Source organism: Mytilus trossulus, chromosome 12 (genome assembly GCF_036588685.1).
Source record: "Mytilus trossulus isolate FHL-02 chromosome 12, PNRI_Mtr1.1.1.hap1, whole genome shotgun sequence".
NCBI classification, from domain to species: Eukaryota; Metazoa; Mollusca; class Bivalvia; order Mytilida; family Mytilidae; genus Mytilus; species Mytilus trossulus.
Window position 1 is genome coordinate 22014542 of NC_086384.1, and position 14566 is coordinate 22029107.

Sequence of the window (14566 nt, forward strand, 5' to 3'; positions counted from 1 at the left end):
AGGGGGGGGGGGCTTTCGTGGGAAACGTTTTGTTGATTATATACTGGGAATCACTGACGCATTACCCCCTTGGGTAAATCAGCGCCCCCCCCCCACCCCCGCCCCCTTATGAATATCTTAAATCTACCAAGGAGGTTATATCATATAACCTCCTTGAATCTACTAAGCCAATATCGCTCCTTATTCACCTTTATTTTAGCAGTCCGGCAAAATTGAACAAGATCTAATGTAACATATCAGTAACTACAATAGCTATAAATATATACGCATAAAGAGGCACTAGCTATGAGTTATAAAATAAAATCCAAAATGAGAATCATTAGTGAAAGTTAAATAATTAATTGCTTTTAGCAGCCAATATGGTTCAATTTTGTCAAAATAAAATAGAAAATTGATGCGACCTCATTGAATTCATATTCATGTGAACTTCAATTTAACCCCTTTGCTATAGATGGAAAACGAATGAATTGTGCGTGTAGTTATTTAAAGGAAAATAATGTCAGTAACTTAAGCGTTTATCGGGCGTTCAAGAAACGTATGGTTGCGTATGCCTGGCGTTTGTCTGACTGGCGTAGATGGAATGCACGCTACGAAGGAAAAAGTTTCTTGAACGTATCTGAGACGTGTCCCAGTCGTATCTTGGACATGGGTTTTCCAAACACATCCGCATACGTTTTAGTTGAAGTCGAACGATCTCGAAGCGTATACAACGTGTATACAACGTGCCCTAAACGTGTCTCAAACTTATCTATACGCCCGTGTATGACTTGCGTGTAGTGTACAGGTGTGCGCTAGACACACGCTTGAGCCAGATAAAAATTATTATGCTGCTTAAAACATCCTCGAGTTGTAGCGTTCACCAAGCGTATACCTTTGTATTTCGACGTACTTCAAACTTATGCAACGCGCGTTTAACGATTTCCTATTAAAGCGTTCCTATGGCATGCAAGTAACGTATACCGACTTTGTCAATTTTCTCTGTACATTCGGTGCACGCATGTCTATACGCCAATGTGTGACGCCGGCATAACATATAGTTTACTCAAATTAAGCAGACATAGAAAAATCCGATTACACGAGTTCGCTTTATCTATTTATAACTATATTTATGTTTATATTCATATCACTTACAACAACAACAACAACAACAACAACAACAACAACAACAACAACAACAACAACAACATTAGAGGTCAACTCGATAGTTCATAATTATAAAGAGAAACCTAATTATACGGTATAACCTTGGGTATAATTTTTAAATGTACTAGAGCACACCCGTGATATCGCGGGTCCGTGACTGAATTAAAGTCTATAACTATGCGCAAGCCTTATTTTAGTATTAGTATTGTCATCTGATAAAGTCATGCCGATTTTAAGATACACAGTTTTCTCTGCTTTCAAATCTTTCTGTTTGAACCCGTCGAACTGGAACTTATCAATTACCCGTGTATATGGCATATTAATCCTGAATACACCGTTTGGTGGTGCGCCTGTCAGATGCGGGGAACGTACAGATAAGGTAATAGGTAACAGGTGAATATACTATTGGTATCGGTATCGGACTCGACCCGGAACTTCTTAATTATTGGCAATATTAATTACGTGGAAAACAAAAGGACCTGGAGTGATGTAATTTTTAATCTACACCTTTGTACTATATTAGTTGTGTATAAAGATGAATTCTTTGATTCGTCGATTTTACGTGATGACGGCTGACAAATTGGACCTCGTCTTTTTAGTATTATAGATATGTGAACTGTACAACTGCGGTCAACGTGGAGATCTACTTTCACATTTTATAAGTTTGATAGATTTACAAATTAATACAATATTCGAATGTGTAAACAGTTGATCAATATAATAGAGATATAGAAGATATTAGGATTTGACAAACAGTACTGTGGTTAAAAGTTCTTTCTTTGTAAGACTAACCAAAGTTTTCTAAGATTTCTAATGTAATGCATGATACAACACCAATGTCGATTAAGTAATAGAGACGGCAGACTTCATTAACAGATGTCAAATGAGAAAAAGATTAAGTGAGTGATTAGTGTCCGCTGTCGTATTTCAAAATTCCAAAATTGTTTTCTAAACCACGGCCGACACTCGGCTAACCGAGAGATGGGTCGGTTAATCTATATTGAGTATGCGGCTATATCGGCGGTGGGTCTGTTAATCGGGTTGGCTAAAGTCTGTTAATCAGGTGTTATCGTGAAAATCAGTGCAAGGTCAGCATGTTTCATTGTATAACTTTTTAATTATATTTATATCATAAAAACTATTCATGTCTGACAAAATGATTTGGAGTACTGAATTCAGTGGTGTAATTATTTTTTTTCTAGCTTCAATAAACGATCTATAAAATGAAAAGGCGAGTTACTCATCTGTAAATTTATACACATTTTACACACACAAAATGTACACAAAAATGACAAGTTGGTTGAGTTTACTTACATGCAATCTTTTGAACATCGAAAAAAGACTGGCATTATGTTTGTTTTACCATATTAACATCAATATGTGAAAAATCTACACGAAAAACTGTATTTTGATGACATAAATCAATTTTTGATAAATATATGGTCTGTTAATGGGTCGGATGTATAAAACTCGGTCTGTTAATTGGTCTGTTAAGAGTAATGAAGGACATTACAAGTATAAATTAATTGCTATATGGGGCGTTAAAGAGATAGGCTCAAGATTAGTGGCTAGAATAAATGGAAACAACACATGAACAATGAAACATAAGTTTCGACAATGGAATCTGAAAATTGAAAGAAATGATTTTAAAAAGTGTAAAATCAAAGTAATATTAATTTCATCAAAGAATGGTCGAATATATCATGTGGATTCTGTTTCATTGATATGAATGGCACCAATTTGTCATTTACATAGTTAACAAGTACATTAATCTATTATCAGAGATATACTTCGTAATGTTTTTTTTTTTTTTTTTTTTTTTTTTTTTTTTATATCAAATGAACTGAAATATGTTTATAATGCAAACAAATATAGACAAACTTTTCAACATCAACCTTTCTCTAAACCACCTTGAAGGTCACTCGATAGAAAAACAAGCACGTTTGCGGACTGCGAGTCGGCTAAATGACTTACGATATCATAGGAAAACATCATTACTCGGAAAATAAAATTAAAATTATGCATTTATTGTGATTTACAGGAATATAAAATTGGCTTGTTGTTACACATTAAATCAGCACCCAACACTAATATAAAAAAACTTACTAATGTCTATTTTTTGTTTAGAACCACGGTTTAGAACTTGGTACAGACATTTCCTTAGGCGGCAGAAAATGAGAATGATGACTCGGTACACACAAAAATACATACCGGAAATAAACTCCTCATAGATACAAGGATTGAAATTTGATATTTACGAAAAACTCATCAGTGACGCTCGAAAAAAATGTTTAAAAGACCAAAAACAAAGTTGAAAAGCATTTCCTGTTCAAGAAAATACAACTAATACCGGCGTCACACATAAGTTTAAGCGTGTATTGGGCGTACTAGAAGCGTACCTAAGGCTAAGCGTTTAAACGGCGTTCAAGAAACGTATGTTGGCGTATGTTGTATGGTTTTTTTTATGCTGCATAAAAATTTCCTCGGGTTGTAGCGTTCATCAAGCGTATAAACTTTCCTTCAGTGGCTAGAGGTATAGGGGGAGGGTTGATATCTCATAAACATGTTTATCCCCTCCGCAATTTTCCGCCTGTCCCAAGTCAGGAGCCCTTTGTTAGTCTTATGTGATTTTTAATTTTAGTTTTTGTGTGTGTATAATTTGGAGTTTATTATGACGTCCATTATCACTGTACTAGTATACAAGCAATGTTTATTTTAAGGGGCCAGCTGAAGGACGCCTACGGGTGCGGGAGTTTCTCTCTACATTGAAGACCCATAAGTGGCCTTTGTCTGTTGCCTGTTCTATGGTCGGGTTGTTGTCGCTTTGACACATTCCCCATTTCCTTTCTCAATTTTACCTTTGTTTTTCGACATACTTCAAACTGATGCAACGCGCTTTGAACGATTGCTAAGCGTTCCTATGGCGTGCAACTAACGTATACCGACTTTGTCAGTTTTCTCTGTACGTTTGGTGCACGTCGGTCTATTCACCAATTTGTGACGCCGGCATAAGGTAATTTATTCCTGAGGTAGAAAAGCCTTAGTATTCCAAAGAAAACGCATGGAATTTAACCAGCTGCATTGCAACACATGTCAGATTCATAGATGTTACAGACTTTGAACAGACAAAAAAATAAGGCTGATTGATAACTTGGCGTAAATAATAAATTCATGCGAATTCGAGCGACCAATCAGTCCATATAACTCTAATTTGAAGTGACACACCTTTTCAATGAAAAAGAATTAAAATAAAAGTGCTCTTCCTATAAGGATACTATTGCACCGTATTGTAATTTTTCGTCACAAGTACATTTCATTTTTTCAATGTGAAAATATAAACTCAAGGTAGTAAGACTATTGTCGTGGCTAAATAACTCTTAACTGACACGATTTAAATTGTCCAACCCATTAACAGACTGTATTCCCCTAATATTCATTAAAATGTGGTATAACTCAACTTATATAACAATTATGAAATATTTGTCAATGACAATTGATATTTTAGCACCAAAGTACTACTTTGTGTCCTTTGAATCATATCTAAAAATGGTTTTTGGCCTTTTATCTAAAATATTGCTATGCGTACAAGCATAAAAAACACATACTTGCGCGATGCCTTTTCGTTTTACTTAAAATTGTGCAGGCTATGCATTTTTTTTAATGGTGGAAAATGTTGTATGATAGATATCATTTTGTCAGACACTTTTCTTTTTATGATGTGATTCTCATAATATGCCAAAAAAACTGTATATGTAACAGATTTTAACATTTAATGGTGAGTTTTACTCTTAACAGACTTTAGCCAACCCGATTAACAGACCCACCGCCGATATAGCCGCATACTCAATATAGATTAACCGACCCATCTCTCGGTTAGCCGAGTGTCGGCCGTGTAAACTGTCAAAAGGTATATTAATTTTAAAAATGAATAGAGTAATTGAAATCAAGTCCTTTGTCCAAGATCATAAGAAAATATCCGTGTAAAAACACTGATGTCTAAATTTACAACAATGTAAACAATTATAAATTAATGTCATATAAACTGATTATTAGAAAATACTAGTAGAGTAAAACAATAGAAATCATAAAATGAATTTCACACGGTCGAATCAGACAATGCTTTATTAACTTGTATTTGCCCACACTACCACCAGAGACGTGTGTATACGTCTCTAGCTGATATATACCATATAAAAGAAAAAATACTTAGTCAAATAAAATTGAGGATGGGAATGGGGAATGTGTTAAAGAGGCATCAACCCGACCATAGATCAGAAAGCAGCCGAGGTCCAACAATGGGTCTTTTAAAATAACAGCGAGTAAATCCCGATGGCGGTTCCGATACTTTCAAATAGAGTGTCTAGAGGACCGGACTCGGCTTACTGAAATCCGAGGTCACACAATCAAAAAAAAAAAAAAAAAAAATATAATACACATCTTTTAAACAATAAGGTATATTACCCGTCAGTCGTTTATATATTCGGCTGCTATACCATGGTTACATCGAAAGAGTGGAAGAGCTCGCTTCTGGGGTGGTCCTGATATATTATCATAAGTTGGCGTGTCTCGTCGCCACCTCACTCTACCACCGACTACATTTAATTTTGACTTTATATTGGTATCGCTGGAAAGGAGATAATTCTAGCTATATATAAACTACAATAGATGTTCTGATATAATAATCTATACTAGATGATGTTGATGATGGATGGCAGAGAAGCATCAAAAATCAATTTTTAAGAGAAAACATAACTTTTGTTTGACGGAACCGGGTCAAACCTGCGACATCTAGCAGCTCCCGCTCACTCGTACATGCTCTACAAAACCAGTCCATCGAGGCGGTCTATTTGTTCTGTGAGATTTGCATAGTTTGAAGAGTATTATCAACTTTTTCTGTGCTAGTCGTTTACATCCAATTTCCTATCGCTCCTATAATCAAGGCTTTGTTTGAATCTTAAGCGGGTTTTAATCATATCAGCAGTAATCTTACCATTATCAAAATAATCCCTGCATCTGATTATAGATTGAAATAAACAATTAATTTCCCCATAGGCGACAATGGTAGCCTTTTTCGAGATACAGACTTTAGAAAGTTGATTTTTTTAACGAAACCTTGCTAGAATCAAAGAAAAGTTATTAGGACAGTATTTTTTGGTCCCAAAAATATAGGTTCGCGTTGCTTTTCTTAGCGTATTTTGTACTTATCTCCCATGCCTATCAATTTTGCCCTTAAAAATACGTGTCTTGTCACGGCCTAGCGTTGAAAAGTAATCTCAGTGCCTTTAGGGCTACGGAATAATTTTTATTTTGCCTTTTGTATAAAGCAGAGTGCACGAAGTCTCTAAAAATAAAAACTTACGGGCGCACATATCGACCAATCAGGATTAGCCATACTCTTAATTCTGAATACCGTGTTATGCTCATAAAATATGGCTGCGCCCATAAAATCTAATGCTGTATTGTAACCTATACATCATAGCCTGTTCAAAAAATGTTAAAGGGGAGACAAAAAGAGGGAATTATTCAAATAACGTTGGATGTAATATAAATATTACAAATATGACCCGTTTTAAAACTTAATACATACTTTTTTTTAATAAACTAATTTCCGTTTCATATGATAAAAATGCTGTTTTGTGAATTATTTCTCATACAAATCTAATTATAAAAGGTTTGGTTCATTTACAACTACCTTTTACATAAAAAGAATAACAAGAACTATACAAAAATACTCCGGGACATTAGAACAGACCACATCAATCACCCACTCCAAACTCATACGAAAAAAACACGAAAGTTGATAAATCAAACGAAGGCAACGGACAATGAACATCACATGGTCTAAATAACTCGTCTTGAAACGGGCACATATAAAGCTTGAGTTAATCCAAACTTTACATACCAGTATACGCACAAACCTTTGGTTTGCCTAGTTACGAATCTGGCAACCAACTGAGTTACCCGTGCGGAGCACCTGAGATCCCGTCAAGGTTTTCGTTGGGGTTAGCTTTTCTCGGTTTAAGTTTCTTTTTAATATTTTGAGTATTGTTTCCTTTTCTTTTAGTATTTTGGTCTTTTTTTTCTTTTTAAGCCATGTTGTTGTCTGTTTAATTTCGATTGATGAGTTTGAATAACACTTTGTTATCTATTGCTACTTTTTTACGAGCACAGATCTTAAGATCGGGACACTTAGTGTAAGTTACTTCTAGACATTGTTTTATGCTTTTTTGACTCAGCACTGCTGTATGCGTCTGCCTCTAGATAGTATATACTGAATATGAAAAATAGTTTGGAAATGTTTTCATATTTGCAAACTCAAAATATATATCCTTCATGCAGGGAATGCAAATTTCAGATTTGAGAATCGATTAGATTTATCTAGATAAACTTTTAGAAAACGAAACGATTTTTTCTTGGCATAAAGATAACAAATGTTTGAAGAATGTTCCATGCAAGGTCTTTGCCGACTTAACACAGCCTACCATTCTACAAGTGATGATGAAGATGAACCGATGAATAGTGTTCATAGTTTATTGTTTATTTTTTGGTGATCGAAGTCTGCAATTGTGTTTCCCTATTAAAGTCTTGTGGATTTTTGTGTCGTTAAATTGCTATTTGATTGATATATAAAAAGTGAAATAAAAAAGTAAAGAACTCCAAGGGAACATTGAATGAACGGAAAACAACTGTTATATTCCTGACTTGGTACAGACATTTCCTAATGTAGAAAATGGTGGACTGAACCTGCTTTTGCAACCAGCTTAATCTGCAAAATGTTCCTTCTATTTAGATCTTTGTTAGTTAGTTTGTTATGTTGTTGGTTTTTTGGGGGGTGGCAAAAGGGGGGGGGGGGTAATGTTCTTTTCTTTTTTGGGTTCAGTTGAATGTGTTTCTTTATGAAACAAGGTAATGTGGTATTATTACCATTGATACAAAAATATCTGATAAAACCAAATGATGTAGATGAAAGTATGGAACGCCATCACTGCCTTATAAGAAGAAACTACTATGACATGATGCAAATGTTGCTTACATGATGTGAATTCTCCTTTATATGATGTGAATTCTTCTTTACATGATGTGAATTTTTCTTTACATGATGTGAATTCTACTTTTCATGCTGTGAATTCTTCTTTACATGATGTGAATTTTTCTTTACATGATGTGAATTCTACTTTTCATGATGTGAATTCTTCATTACATGATGTGAATTCTTCTTTACATGATGTAAAATCTTCTTTACATGATGTGAAAACTTCATTACATGATGTGGTTTCCTCTTTACATGATGTGAAAACTTCATTACGTGATGTGGTTGTTTCATTATCTAATCTGAAAGTTTTATTACATGATACGAAAATTTCTTTACGTTATGTTAAAAAATATTTATGTCGTATTTCTATTACATTATGCCAAAATATATACATCGTAATGTCAAATGTGTATTACGAGGTAAGAAACACATATGACGTTATGTGTACACTTCATTATGTCAAAACATCTTTATAAGAACACGGGACCTCTCGGACGTTATTATTATTATTCAGACTCCTTGGATTTTTTCCAAAGCTATAGGGTAAAATATTTTGCCCCATCATACCAATTTTAATTTTTATAAAAATCTTCAATAGCTAATTTTGAAATCCAATTAATATCAATGCAAATGCAAGGTAAAAGTCCATATTAGCCTTTTGCCGACATTTTTTAAAACTGAAATATCCCAAAAAGGGGCTCCATGACCTATCAATATTTTTTAGCTTATTTTGTTCCTTAGCTGATGCTCTTTCGACTTTTAGCATCAATTTTAGTTTCTGGATTTTTTAAATTTCAACTCAGTACATTCTTAAATGCATTTAAAGGGAGCTGAATATAAAATTTCTGTAAATTATGAGTGATGCTATACATTTAAAGCTTATATACGCATGGCCGTGTCATATCTAAAATATTCTTTTTAAGTATACATGTAAGTCATTTTTTTTTTATATATTTATATAAATTTAGGAACCTAATTCCAAAGAATTTTATATGCAAATAGTAAATAGAAAATATATAGCAATGTTGGCAAACCCCTTCCAAAAAATATTCGAAAATACTTCTCCTATATCATGTATATCCAGAAGCTATACGGTACATGTACAATTGTCTCACTTATACGTTACTTTGTTACATATCTAACTTGCAAATTAATTAATCTATTAACTTAAATTAAAAAAATAAATCCATAAAAAATGGCTAAGAAGTGATACACAAACATAAAAAGTGTGGACAAAGACCAGTATGGATAGTATCCAGCATTCTGAGAGTATAACATGGCAATACAAAGTCCCCTACCAGTTAAAATTCATTATTCTCAAACAGAAAATTTGAATTTGATGTGTAAATTGTAATGCAAAAAGTAGGTACCAAATATCAAATCAATATAACGGTAGTTTGACAAGCATGACTAAAACATGTGCAGAACATTGTGTGATTTTTCTAGGTCTAAGGATCATATGAATTTGCAAAATATCACCAAATCAAAACTAAATTTAAACTTGATCTGTAACTTGTAATGGTAAAACTATAGACCAAATTTCAAATCTTAATCTGTAAGTTAATGACAAAAAAATAGGGGAAAATGTATTTCTTGCATTATTTTTCTAAGTTCGAGGACCATTACTTTGCAAACACAATTGGTTTGTAACATGTCATGGTTTTACTAATAATTTTTATGTCAAATTTTAAGTCAATTTCTATAAAAAAAAACAAAATGTGGAAACCAATTATCTGCGGAGTTAATTTTCTAAGTCCAAGGGCCATAACTCTGCAAAAAATCCTCAAACCGTAACAAAATTAAAACTTGATCTGTAACTTGTCATGGTTATATTATATACCAAATATCACTGGGGTAAAGCTGATGACCGTAACTGCATTCACGGTCATCCCAAGATGTCGGACGAAAAATTAGGTCAGTTTCTGTATTGTCTGTTAAAGTGTTTCTATATCATTTTCTTTACAAATCATACACTGATACGATGTAAATTTATAAAAGAATCACTCGGAAATCACTAATTACTTCCGAGAAATGTGCATGAAACGGGAAATTCGATTTGAAAAAATCGTTAAGATGACCGTAAATCATAATCAAAATATTTTCAAGATGACCGTAACATAAAACAAGGATGACCGTGATTGGTAAAAAGATGACCGTAACTTGTAAAGGATGACCGTAATTTGTAAAGACTGACTGTAGGACGACCGCAACTTTTAAAGGATGACCATCAATTCTAAGAAATATCGGTATTGTATTCAAAGCTTTTTTTGTTGAGTTTGTCGATCTCAATTGGGGCTCGGGTAGCGGATATAAATATGTATCATCAATTTCTTTTTTTTAACTATAATATAATTGGCCATATTTTGGATTTATGACAATGTAATTATAGTTAAGTTATGGTGTTGTCAGTTTGTTTTAGATTTATGAGTTTGACTGCACTTTGGTATCTTTCGTCCCTCTTTTAAATTTGCATATTTCTCGTGAACAATAAAATATTTATTGAAAACGACGTTAAAATTTTAACACAAATTATCAGCGATACCACGAAAATTTGAAGAAATATGAATTTGTCCCTAGTACACGGATGCCTCATCTACACTTTCATTTTCTATGTTTAGTGGACTGTGAAAATGGGATAAAACTGTAATTTGGCATTAGAATTAAAAAGATCATACCATAGGTAAATTGTGTACTAAGTTTCAATTTTATTGAACTCTAAGCTGGACAAACGGACAAACAAACAGACGAACGGACGAACGTACGCACAGACCAGAAAAACTTAATGCCAATAAATGGAGCATTAAAAACATTAATAATACATACGAATATTTGGTAATCGAGCCCATGTGTATGGTTTCAGAGGAAGCAGATTAAAATCTTAATTTGTCTTGATATATGCAGGCGGAGACACTTTTGAAATAGAACAAAAGAATCGAAGCTCTTTGTTTATCGAGAAAGCGATAAATGTTTACTGTAATGTTTGATATAGTAACAAAATTTTAAAAAGTTAATAGAAACAAATAAAGACAATTTTCTTCTCAATTACGAAGTGTTTTATTTTAAAAACACCATTTGCAAAAGTTTTCAATGTATCTATTACATAGTAATGCAAAACAATAAGATATCAAGTAGACGACATGGGTATCTATAAATTGGATGTAGAAAATGCATAATCTGATTTTTTTTTTTTACGGAGAACATATCAATATTTTAGTTCAAAAATGTTCGTGTCTGCCCTTCCATTATGGGAATCATGAAAAAATTCCCCAAAATAGTTACGATTGTATCGGTAAGAGAAAGTCGAGTGCACCTTTTTATGTTAGGGCATGTTTGGTGTATATTTTGTCTTACAAAGCAAGAGTATTTGATATAGCATCTCACTTCAGATTCTCTCATTTTTATATATCAAAGCTACAGGTTGATTTTATAACGTCAAAAAATCACAGTACGAAAAGATGAAATATATGGGTCAAGTGAAATACCTATCTAATGAATCACAAAAACAGAGTAGGTGTGTTCGAATAGCTATTTTTTTTTCTAAAAGTGCTTGACGTCAGTCTTTTAATTTGGATGATGAAAATGGGTATCTTCGAAAAAATATGACTTTCTTGTGTGTGATTACTAGGGTTTATAATCTTCAACCACTAAAAATGTTTAGTCGGCCCTTCCACGGCACTAAATATTTATTTAGAATTTTTTTAAATGCATAAGAATTTTCCAAAATTCCACCTGACATCCGAACAGACAATATTTTTAAGTTCAATCAATGCAGACAAGATCATTAACTGATGCTCATTAGCCTGTAGATACATTGTCTTTTAAGATATAACTGATATATAACGATCGATCGTAATGGTACTATGTGGATAAATTTATCAGTTTTCAAGAGCAACATTGGCAGAGCGTCATCCCTACGATGGCTTCCATTTCTACGATTGTGAGCATGAACTTGCGTAATGGGGAGACAATTTTGAAGAAGTAGAATACTGACTGTATGAATAACATTTCTGTATATATACAAATTGACAACGTTCCGCATTGTGATACGCTATTCGTACAAGACTATTTTAAGGATCTACTTTGCTGGAGCTCACCTTCACTAGTTTAGTCGTATAATATTTTCAAAATGTTTCTGTTATTTTATTTGCAAGACAAAATGGAAGACGAAATAATATCAATGGCTTTACATGCATTGAAATTTTTAAAAATGTGTATTTATTATATGTCATTAAAAGGAATCCCAGAAATAAAAAAAATCTTTTGTCGAGCAGTTGGAGGCTGTGCACCGCATTTTTTTTCATTATACTTGTGAGGTGTCATTTTATCGCGCTTTTGTAGCATGTCATTTTGCAAAGTCATTTTAAAAATTAAACCCACTCCTGTAAAAAAAAATACATATGGTTATCTTTGCATTTGAAACACGACTTATTTTCTTCTACCTATAGGATAATACTCTCATATTAATATGTTTATACCAACACGATTAATCATTTGATTCAAAAAGGTAGTTATATAAATACGGATATTTCTTAGAATTGAGGGTCATCCTTTAAAAGTTACGGTCATCATTTACAAATTACGGTCATCTTAAAAGCAATTACGGTCAACCTTGTTATGAATCGCTGATTCTGTTACGGTCATCTCGATTGGGATTTACGGTCATCTGAGCGATTTTTTCAAATCGAATTTCCCGTTTCATGCACATTTCTCGGAATTACTCAGTGATTTTCGAGTGATTCTTTAATAAATTTACATCGTTTCAATGAATGAATTGTAAAGAAAATGATATAGAAACACTAAAACAGACAATACAGAAACTGACCTATTTTTTTGTCCGACATCTTGGGATGACCGTGAATGCAGTTACGGTCATCAGCTTTACCCCAGTGAAATATCAAATCAATATCTTCAAGCATGGCCAACAACAGTGTCATATCTCTAGCACGTAAAAGACATCATTGTAGATTTCGAAAACGAATTGGCTAATGCCGCTACAAGGCAGCACTCGCATTCGCAAAGTGGAAAGGGACTTATATAAGTTGCAAAACGTGTTCCCGAATCCACTATGAATAGATATGTTTAAAACTAAAAAATGCGGAAAGCTAATTTTCCGGACGGACGTTCTTACAGACGGACAAAGTGCAAGCCTAAAGTCCCCTTCAACTTCATTGGTAATGGACTCATAAACGTTTAGTATATAATACTGAGGTTTCCTAAAATATAAACCTCATAATAGTGTAATAAATGTGCCTAGTTAATTCCCTTTACTTTTGGATAGGATTATTTGTTGATTAAATGTTTATTTAATTTAAAAGTTTTATTTTATTTCAACTCCATAGTGAGATAAAAGTAAGGATTGTTAATTTAGCTGTTTTAATATTTAACTTTTGATGTGTCTGTAATGTTTTATAAATATTAGTTTATTCAATTTGTCTTCAGTACCTTTAATGTAAAAGTTATCCGGTTTAATGACAATATAAGGATTTTAATTGTTTTTCAGTCGGAGTCGGCCTTGTACAGGCCTCCAAATACTCTCCGGACTGTATCTGTCCACTTGAGTTTAGAGTTAGTCACCACTTCGGTGCAGTTCGCTAGAGTAAGTCACCTCTTCTTGGTGCAGTTTTACTACTTAAAACACAACGCGAAGCCAATTTACTTTACTAAAGACTAACTCTGGGAACACTTTATTTTTCATTTTACATTTGAAATTACTCTATTTTTGAACTTCATTCAAGAAAGTTTTTTGACTCTCGTTTGTCCACAATTATTGTACATTTGTGACTAAACATAGTTTCATTTGATTAATTGTATGTTTTTCAGCCATAATCTGACATCAGGTCGAATAGGGACGCAATACTGGCAACTACACGTCCCTGGAGGTGTTTTCACCGACCCTTCCGTTACAATAACACTACCATAACTAGAGGCTCTAAAGAGCCTGTGTCGCTCACCTTGGTCTATGTAAATATTAAACAAAGGACGCAGATGGAGTCATGACAAAATTGTGTTTTGGTGATGGTGATGTGTTTGTACATCTTAATTTACTGAACATTCTTGCTGCTTACAATTATCTCTATCTATAATTAACTTGGCCCAGTAGTTTCAGAGGAGAAGATTGTTGTAACAGATTACTAAGATCTACGAAAAAATGTTTAAAAAAGGACAATAACTCCTAAAGGGGTCAACTGACAATTTCGGTCATGTTGACTTATTTGTAGATCTTACTTTGCCGACATTTATTGGGGTTTTTTTTACAGTTTATCTCTATCTATAATAATATTCAAGATAATAACCAAAAACAGCAAAATTTCCTTAAAATTACCAATTCAGGGACAGCAACTCAACAACGGGTTGTCCGATTCATCTGCAAATTTCAGGGCAGATAGATCT